Below are 11345 nucleotides of genomic sequence, written 5' to 3'. Positions count from 1 at the left end.
TGTCTGTACAATGTTTGAAAGGTCACACTCACAGGGGACTTGTAAACCACAGACTTCTGGAGCAACAATGATCTTTACTGGAACCCAGGAGTGCTGCTGTCTTTAGTGGAGGGTGAAAAACTTCTTTTACTTTGTGTATTCTGAGGATCTGTTCTATTTTTGATGAAAGGTTTCCCCACATATGGCAGGAAAGCTGCGGATTTAAAACTTTCCATATATTCTTCATTCCTTATGCCCACCATTGGTTTCATTCATAGTGCCTTATGTATCTGCTGTGGAGTATACTTGCTGGAGTCAAAAACTCTCTTCACATGTATAAGCTCGTCCAGATTGCTCTCATCAGCAATTATGTGTACCGTAGTTCTGAGAACACTCTTCACCTGGGAAGGATGGTGGCAGCTATTTTCATGTAAATGTAAATCTGTATGCGTCTATTTCTGATGTACTACATTTCCCAAAGTGCCATCATCTTTGCATTATACCAAAACATTCAAAAATGGAAAGCATCCCCCTTTTTCAATTTCCATTGCAACTGGATTTGTCTATGGATGGAATTCAGATGGTAAAAAAATTCTTGTAATTTATATTCACTATGGGGCCACACTACAAACATGTCATCAACATAACTCCAAAATACTGTGGGCTTCAAGCTAGCAGATCCCAGCATCTTTTGCTGAAAATCTTCCAAAACAAGTTGGCGGCAAGGGTCTACACATGGTGACACTGTCAGTCTGTTCAAAAAATTCATTATTAAGTAAAAAGTAAGTCAAGATCATGACATATTTAAACAAAGCTGAAATCTATTAAATGTTTTGCCAATAAGAGATAATGCCTCTGAAAGCGGGACCTTTGTAAATGACATTACATCAAAACTGACTAATGTATCAGAACTGTTCAGTTTCAGCGATTTTACTTTGCCAACGAAGTCTGCAGAGTTACACATGTGATAAGTACATTTTTCCATAATAGGCCTTAATAACAAAGCTCAGTGTCTGGCTCAGTCATATGTTGGAGAGCCAGTGTTACTCATTATTGAACACATAGGAACATCGTTTGTATGGATCTTTGGAAGTCCATAAAGTCTCGGAAGAACTGCACTACTTGATTTCCATCTTCGCACCACTTCTGTTGGAAAAGGGGGGGCGGGGGGGGGGGGGGACATGTTCAGAAGCAAAGCGGCCTTCCTTACCACTTAGTTGGTGGGGTCTTTGCTGATTTTTTTTGTATGTGCTGTCACTCAGTAAACTGTACATTTTATAATGATAGTTGTTACAAGACATTAAAAGAGTGGCATTACCTTTGAAGCTGGAAGAACCACCACCTCAGTATCTTCGCGAAGCTTACTGCGTAGTGCAGCCCCTCTGCCTCAGATATACTACTACTTTGTGGGTGAGCCTTCGTAGCTGCTCGACAAGTTCCGTTTGTTATTTCTTCTGCTGAATCCATGGAAAGCGGTCCAACAGCTACTTCAATGGCACTGATGAATGCAGGTATTGGTAAAGCCTTTGGCATGGGTGCAAAGGTCAGTTCTTTACTTAAAAGTATGTTCATAGCATCCTCCGAGTCAATTGGCCACAATGTGGGAGACTATGAATAAACTGCACGGAAACTAAGGATATAAGAATGCAGTCGCATTGGGCCTTGTCTGAAAAAAATAGTAATAGTCGACTGCGAAAACAAAAATGAATTTGTAAAGGAAGGCATACATGGGTAAATTAAATTTTTACCGGAGTGGAGCACAGGTTTGTTTGGTGCAAAGGAGCAGTTTAACAGATGGCAGAAGGTATAATGTGTAGAACATATTAGAATTTGAGGAACAGCTATTATGATTGCAAAGATTGAGAATTATAAATCTTTGAATAGTAAACGAGAAGCAGATTGCAAGTGAGGCATCTCTTCCATGTAGTAGGGAAAGATGTAGATTTTCAAAGGGATGTTGCAAAGAGATTTCTTTAATAAGGTACGGTTGTCATTAACTATGCTACCAAAGGTCAATAGATATGTAGAGAAAGGACTGAGGTGAAGATAGAGCCAGAGTGTGAGTTTCATACAGTGAATGTAAAGTATAGTTCTCTCTTTGACTGGGGTATTGAATAACAAGCAAAAGGTGGGTAGAAATCCGAGGTTTGTAAGGACAGGAAGAGAACCATTGCCCTTTGACAAGAGCAGGCAACATAGCTGGAGAAAATAAAAAGATATGGTGAAGAACACATAACAATCAAAAGGATGCTGACAAAAGAGCCTTGAAGAACCATGTACATAAAATAAGAATAGATGTGAAATGAATTAGAGATGATATCATTCAAAAACAAAATAACATGGCGTTTGCCACATCAGTAAGATCAATCCACAGATCACAGCGTCAGTAAGTACACTGAAAGAGGATATTCATGCGAATTATTTAAATGCAGAAGAAAAAGGGGTCATTACAGCGCTTTGGACAATGTTCCATTTTCCAGGAGATAATTTACCTTAATACAGGAAACATCAAGCACAAAATCAAACTGCTACAGGAAGTGGTTAGTGTGGGAACAGTTTGTGACCCCATGGAATACAAGTGTAAAAGGAAGTGCAGTTGCAGGAAACTTTCTGACCTCGATTTACAAAAAGGCTTTTATTGGACCTTTATACTTAATCGGGTCTTTATACTTAATAATGAAGAATGTAAAGAGCTCGTCATGAACCAAAGGGCCTCACAATTACTTTCTGAACCTAGTATCCCCAGAGATGATGCCACAGTGAGGCCCATAATCAGTTATGTGAATACCGTATTTACTCGAATCTAAGCCACACATTTTTTCCGGTTTTTGTAATCCAAAAAACCACCTGCGGCTTAGAATCGAGTGCAAAGTAAGCGAAAGTTCTGAAAAATGTTGGTAGGTGCCGCCACAACTAACTTCTGCCGTCGAATATATGTAGCGCTACACAGGCATGCTTTGCAGGCACAAAGATAAATACCGGTGCCAAAACGTCTGCGTCAGTAAATAAATTTATAAAAAAAGATGGAAGATGAGCTTTTTTTCTTCGCCCGAGTTTCGACCACAGCATGTTCATGTTCATACATTATCTAACGAAGTAAGTACAAATTCCGTATTGTTCATATTCGAATGTAGCAGTATTTCAATGTACTACGAACATCCGACTGGCAAGACTGTTTGGGATGTTTGTCAATATGGCCAACTCTATGTTCTGAATTTTTCCTACTTGTGAGAAGAGATGGTTGCTAATAGGAACTTTTATGAATTGTGAATCACATGCAGTATTCTCTTCACTATAAGAATAATATGAATATTTTGCCATGTATTCTTTCGTGTTTGCTGCTATCTCGTTTAAATCCTGTCTGCCTAATAAACTACGTAACTAGTGTGAGACAACAGCAAATGCGGAAGAATATACATATCATGCCATGTTTATATTCGTATTGTTCTTATGCCTAATAGTGATACACTCAGAAATGAAGCATGGCAATTTACTAGATTTTCAAACTGAGAATCATTTTCGCTAAACTCTCGTTCAGAACATCTTCTATCATACGCAGTCTATTATTTGGTTCTTGTTGATCATTATCAAAGAAAGCAGCAGTGTAAGTAACAACAAATAGCAGTCTCTTGTCATTGTTTGCTAATGAGACGATTCCTCTTTATATATATATACCAAATGAAAGTGCTGGCAGGTCGACAGACACACAAACATACACACAAAATTCAAGCTTTGGTAACAAACTGTTGCCTCATCAGGAAAGAAGGAAGGACATCTCTGCCCAAACTCTTTGTCTTTAAATATGTCTGCTTGTGTCTGTATATGTGTGGATGGATATGTGTGTGTGTGCGCGTGAGTGTATACCCATCCTTTTTTCCCTCTAAGGGAAGTCTTTCCGCTCCCGGGATTGGAATGACTCCTTACCCTCTCCCTTAAAACCCACATCCTTTCATCTTCCCCCTCCTTCCTTCTTTCCTGATGAGGCAACAGTTTGTTGCGAAAGCTTGAATTTTGTGTGTATGTCGACCTGCCAGCACTTTCATTTGGTAAGTCACATCATCTTTGTTTCAGATATATTTTTCCTACGTGGAATGTTTCCCTCTATTTTATATATATATATATATGTATGTATGTATATGTGTGTGTGTGTGTGTGTGTGTGTGTGTGTGTGTGTGTGTGTGTGTGTGTATACCTGTGTCCCCCCCCCCCCCCCCCCCCCCCCAAGGTAAGTCTTTCCGCTCCCGAGATTGGAACGACTCCTTACCCTCTCCCATAAACCCCACTTCCTTTCGTCTTCCCCTCTCCTTCCCTCTTTCCTGATGAGAATATGGGAGCACAAACATGCCTTCGCCCTAGCCAGATTACGCTCCCATATTCTATTTTCTCAGGCTTGTCTGACATTTGGCATCACCCCCAAAGGCCTCACACTTAAAGTTCCCATCTCTGGCTGCAACCCTTCCTTCCATCAGTCCCTATACCAGTTCCAAACTGAACAATCCATTGCCCTCACCCACCTAATCCTTCACCTACACATCAACTCACCCAATGAACACACCCGTCAACTCCTATCCTTGATAAAAGTCCTTAATCTTTCCTCTCCCACATCCACACCGGCTGTTCAGAGCATCCTCCTACAGGCCAACCGTAAATTAGAACAGCATGCCACCCTCCACCTCAAAAAACTATCCCACCTCCGGAAAGGCAACTCACTCACCCTTCACAACCTTTCCAGCAAACCTCAATCTCCTCTCATTGCACACAAACCCAGTCTCTCCCATCTACTCAATCTCCCACTTCCAGCTCCACTCCCTCCAAAACCTCAAAATTCCGATCAACACAATCTGGAACCACAACACCCTAATTCAGTAGTTAACCTTTCCTCCAAACCTCTCTCCCAATCCGAAACCTCTGTCCTATCCAAAGGCCTCACCTTCAGCCCCACTCCCAGATTCAACCAGACAGCCCTCGTCAAAGATTTACTGTCCTACACCCGTACTCTCTGCTGGAAATATCACTTTGCCACGAAGAAAAATGATCCTAATCCTACTCCTAATGATCCGACTCCCCAAGACACCATCCAAATTGAACCCTGCCTGGAACAGTTCCGTCCTCCGTCACAGCGGGACCCACCTCCTCTTCCTCAAAATCACCCTCTCCAAACCTTCCAGGAATTTCTGACTTCCAGCCTTGCATCTCAATCCTTCTTAAAAAACCTTAATCCTACACCCAACATCACCACTGCTGAAGCCCAGGCTATCCGTGATCTGAAGGCTGACCGATCCATCGTCATTCTTCCGGCGGACAAGGGTTCCACGACCGTGGTACTTGATCGTCGGGAGTATGTGGCTGAGGGACTGAGTCAGCTTTCAGACAACACCACATACAAAGTTTGCCAAGGTAACCCCATCCCCGATGTCCAGGCGGAGCTTCAAGGAATCCTCAGAACCTTAGGCCCCCTGCAAAACCTTTCACCTGACTCCATCAACCTCCTGACCCCACCGACACCCCGCACCCCTACCTTCTACCTTCTTCCTAAAATCCACAAACCAAATCATCCCGGCCACCCCATTGTAGCTGGTTACCAAGCCCCCACAGAACTTATCTCTGCCTACGTAGATCAACACCTTCAACCCATTACATGCAGTCTCCCATCCTTCATCAAAGACACCAACCACTTCCTTGAACGCCTGGAATCCTTACCCAATCTGTTACCCCCGGAAACCATCCTTGTAACCATTGATGCCACGTCCTTATACACAAATATTCCGCACGTCCAGGGCCTCGCTGCGATGGAGCATTTCCTTTCACGCCGATCACCTGCCACCCTACCTAAAACCTCTTTCCTCATTACCTTAGCCAGCTTCATCCTGACTCACAACTTCTTCACTTTTGAAGGCCAGACATACCAACAATTAAAGGGAACAGCCATGGGTACCAGGATGGCCCCCTCGTACGCCAACCTATTCATGGGTCGCTTAGAGGAAGCCTTCTTGGTTACCCAAGTCTGCCAACCCAAAGTGTGGTACAGATTTATTGAAGACATCTTCATGATCTGGACTCACAGTGAAGAAGAACTCCAGAATTTCCTCTCCAACCTCAACTCCTTTGGTTCCATCAGATTCACCTGGTCCTACTCCAAATCCCATGCCACTTTCCTTGACGTTGACCTCCACCTGTCCAATGGCCAACTTCACACGTCCGTCCACATCAAACCCACCAACAAGCAACAGTACCTCCATTATGACAGCTGCCACCCATTCCACATCAAACGGTCCCTTCCCTACAGCCTAGGTCTTCGTGGCAAACGAATCTGCTCCAGTCCGGAATCCCTGAATCATTACACCAACAACCTGACAACAGCTTTCGCATCCCGCAACTACCCTCGCGACCTGGTACAGAAGCAAATAACCAGAGCCATTTCCTCATCCCCTCAAACCCAGAATCCCCCACAGAAGAACCACAAAAGTGGCCCACTTGTGACAGGATACTTTCCCGGACTGGACCAGACTCTGAATGTGGCTCTCCAGCAGGGATACGACTTCCTCAAATCCTGCCCTGAAATGAGATCCATCCTTCATGAAATCCTCCCCACTCCGCCAAGAGTGTCTTTCCGCCGCCCACCTAACCTTCGTAACCTGCTAGTTCATCCCTATGAAATCCCCAAACCACCTTCCCTACCCTTTGGCTCCTATCCTTGTAACCGCCCCCGATGCAAAACCTGTCCCATGCACCCTCCCACCACCACCTACTCCAGTCCTGTAACCCGGAAGGTGTACACGATCAAAGGCAGAGCCACGTGTGAAAGCACCCACGTGATTTACCAACTGACCTGCCTACACTGTGATGCATTCTATGTGGGAATGACCGCCAACAAACCGTCCATTCGCATGAATGGACACAGGCAGACAGTGTTTGTTGGTAATGAGGATCACCCTGTGGCTAAACATGCCTTGGTGCACAGCCAGCACATCTTGGCACAGTGTTACACCGTCCGGGTTATCTGGATACTTCCCACCAACACCAACCTATCCGAACTCCGGAGATGGGAACTTGCCCTTCAGTATATCCTCTCTTCTCGTCATCCGCCAGGCCTCAATCTCCGCTAATTTCAAGTTGCCGCCACTCATACCTCACCTGTCTTTCAACAACTTCTTTGCCTCTACACTTCTGCCTCGACTGACATCTCTGCCCAAACTCTTTGTCTTTTAAATATGTCTGCTTGTGTCTGTATGTGTGGATGGATATGTGCGTGAGTGCGAGTGTATACCTGTCCTTTTTTCCCCCTAAGGTAAGTCTTTCCGCTCCTGGGATTGGAATGACTCCTTACCCTCTTCCTTAAAACCCACTTCCTTTCGTCTTCCCCTCTCCTTCCCTCTTTCCTGATGAGGCAACAGTTTGTTGCGAAAGCTTGAATTTTGTGTGTATGTTTGTGTGTCTATCGACCTGCCAGCGCTTTCGTTCGGTAAGTCACCTCATCTTTGTGTTTATATATAATTTTTCCCACGTGGAATGTTTCCCTCTCTCTCTCTCTCTCTCTCTCTCTCTCTCTCTCTCTATATATATATATATATATATATATATATATATATATATATATATATATATTAAAAAAAAAACTGTAAATGGCTGTAGCACGCACAAAAGCAAGCCATGCCGCAAGTGGCGACAGGCTGTAAACACTCATTATCAGAATGTGACGAACAATGCCTGACACAGTACAATAATGTATTTTCAGCTTCGAGTGACAAACACCTATAGCAAAGAGAACGGCACTAATCAGATCAAAGAAAAATAAGCAATCAATTCAAACCAGACGAAGCACGTGAAAAAGGAAGGGTACCCGTATAAATACAGACGGAGCGCCTGACACATAGCAATGGCTACCTGGTAAAGCTAAGCTGCTAAGCTTATGACTCGAACCAAACTACTGTAGCTGTATCGTCATTCATTCGACCTAAGTTGTGTGCCTCATATTACAATGGACCAGCTTTGTTTCGATTTGGAGGTGCAGCCTAGAACTTTTCTCTCCCCTTGAATTTCGAGTTTCAAATTTCAGGTGCAGCTTAAGATTCGGGAAATTTTTTTCCCTTGATTTCAAGTCTCATTTTTCAGGCGCAGCTTAGATTCAAGTAAATACGGTATGCCTGCATATAACTTAAGCGTCAAATTAAGAGTTTTTAAAGAAGAAATACGTATTCCAATATCAATATAAATTTAAAGACATAACCATCCCTTTTAATTCCATATGGGATTCAATTGATAGTACTAATTTGTGTAGACATATACAAATCCATGAAACACTAAAGCTTAAATCAAACAATGGAAAATCCAGGATGGAATGTAAAAAACAAACACTAAAGCTTGTGAGATTAAATATGGTGGAGTGACTGGGAATGAAATTCTGACTGTATTTCTCTGCTTGATCTTATTTCAGTTTCCAAGAGAAATTCTATAATCAACCTGCTGTGAGGCAGATACCATAATATCTAGTATACTGCTATAGATACAGGATAACAGATTGGATCTCTTATGAGAATGTGTAAAACAATTGCAAAACAATGCTGACTGCATTTAATAGTGTCCATCACAAAATTCAATTCAACTATGAGCAGAGTTTCTGTATAGGGTCACCATTCTTCAGGTTTACATTTCATTGTTGCATTTTTTTGTCATGATAAGACAGTACCGTCTACATTACACTGCTTGTTGTAGTACTAAGTACACTAATACATCATAAAAAGGTGTCAATATAATATAGCACTTGTGTATTATTAATAGATTGTTATTCATCTCCTGTTAATTAGTCGTATGTGTAGTTTGTCTTTGGTATTATCGTAGACATTATATCCGATACCTCTCCTCCATTCCATATTTCTATTGACTTCTTAACTAGTGCTCCAACCCAATTTACATGTCTGCCCTTACATTATATAAATTTGGATTGCACAACTCATGACAGATATACCAAACACAGGCGACCCATATGTTGGCAGCAGCTGTCTGATGTTGCCCTAGGCTTTTGAGTGATACCTTCAGCATTTTAGATTAACTCTAGTTATAGAGCAGACACAACATAGTTTTGTATTTGTGACTTAAGGCATACCAATGTGTTCACCAAAGTCCTATTCAGAGTTTTGACTTTGTTTATTCCTCAGTTAGATTACAATAATCTGATGTACTTGTGGGATTATAAAAAATCAATTACCAAGCTGAAGTAAATTTTTTTAACTTAAGTGATCAGATCAAGTGTAGCCTGGGTCTAATGGTTGCAAAGTATTAGTACAACAACCTACTGACAGATATTTTCTTTCTGTGACAAGCATAGTCAGTTTCCCTTACGTTAATTCTGTGACTGGCAACACTGATGCCAATGTGTTATATGCTGTTCTGTTAAGTGCAACTAATAGAAGTTCATGTCTGGTATATCTTAGGCAGTGAGTAGTCTAGATGTAACGCAGTAATATATCAGGCTTCATTTCATGATTTAAGTGTAGTCAGTTTTCATAAACTTGATGTATTTTGTACAGGATGTATTATAAGCTCCATTCAGAATTAATGCCATCATTGGTTAATTAATGTATTACACGTTTAGGCCCCTCTGCATTGGTTAATGCTACAGAGTTAGCGTGATATTCTGTGGCAGTGTTTACTTTATTACTTATAAATGTGCTGATAAAAGTGCATTTCCATTGTACTGTGGCTTTTCTGTTGCATGCTGGCATTAGTTAACTGTTGGTGCGATGAATGGCAAGAACTGAACATGTCAAATTGTGAGTCAGCTGTTGGTTACCAATCAGAATGCTTATTTACAATTTCCTATGGTTTGTAAATAAAGTTAACTGGTATTTTGTTTTATTAGATTAGAATTTAACCACGTCATCAGAAATTTTGGCATGCCACACTTCAGTCTATGATGGGCAACCTTAATTTCGTGCTGAGCTTCATTGGCTTCACCAACTCGCAACCAAATTGTCACATTTCAACGTTACATACGTTTTGGGCTATGCTACAGGTCATCTGTCAGCACATCATCTTTTCTTCCTGCTCTCAATATCAAAGACAATTCAATTGACATATTCCACCAGAAGAAATCATTAGTTTCAGTGAGTCTCACTGGCTACTGCATACTATCATCTGACTGGTTAACACTTTAGCCAATATACCATATGGCCCCCGATTAGGTGAAAACCTACAAATGGAGATACTGCTTTGTTTCAATGCTTAAGATGTACTATAGTGGCTATCCTAATTAATGGTTAGATAACTAAAACAGTATCACAGTTACCTCTTGTGTACAGTACTTGCAGTGCCAGTTTGGTGAAACTTGCAGTAGGTATTCATATTCTGTCCTTTGGTTTGGTGTAACTGACTGATGGTGGTGCTGCATTGTGATTTCTTCTTATTCTTTCCCTACCTACTTTTACAGATATTACTCATCACCATTAATCTATGTTGGGGACATTAATGCATTCTATTACATATTCCATTTTTACTGTATCTTAGACTCTTGAATACATAAAGGCAAATAAATATATGCAGTGTTTCTGTTGACCATACCTTAATGGTTATGTTTATGACTAACTTATTTTGTTGCATATATGTAGGTGCCTGAAGATAAAGCCTTGAATCTTAGAAATAACAAATAAAAATAACTGTTTGGAGACAAAATTTATCTTTCACAATAAAATGTTAAATAGCTGCTGATAAGCAGTCAATTGCAATACTGATGTTGGTAATAGTACCTGAATTATCTGTTGATGCACTACTGTTACTTTGTAGGGCTTCAGTTTGCATTTTTGCATAGCTCTACGAGTAGATGCTACCGAAATACTAATAAGGACTGCTGTGTGGCACAAATGTTTTCTTGGACTTCATTTCAAGGTTGCTCCTGAGTTGTCTAGCTCAGATAAAACCGATATGGCTTCTACTGTTGTTTTAGGAGGAGGCCACTGCATCAACAGTGATCGGAGCCTGCAATGTCAGGTACAGCACTAACATTGTACATGGACTACCCTTACATTCAACAGTTGTGACATTGATGTGCTCAGTCCTTTGAGCCAGATATTGGTGACAAAAATACACTGTTATGTTTCAAGAAGCTCTTACAAAATTTGTATTAACAGAATCTATCTCAAGACAAAATGAGTGTTGGTTGAGAAAACTATACACAGATGTGAAATATCCTCGGTACTATTGAGCAACATGGGAAGAAACTTATTAAGTGAACCCATGTAGGGAATATACAAACTGAAAAAGTACAGTCCACTGTCCATCATCCACCCACCTGGAGGAGCATTTCAGACACCACTCCATAAGTTCTCCAGCCTGTTGACATCTTACTGTCCCTCAAGGCACCACTATCCAAT

This window comes from Schistocerca americana, chromosome 6 (genome assembly GCF_021461395.2).
Source record: "Schistocerca americana isolate TAMUIC-IGC-003095 chromosome 6, iqSchAmer2.1, whole genome shotgun sequence".
NCBI lineage: Eukaryota > Metazoa > Arthropoda > Insecta > Orthoptera > Acrididae > Schistocerca > Schistocerca americana.
The sequence above is the reverse complement of the archived record's forward strand: the minus strand, read 5'-3'. Positions refer to the sequence as shown.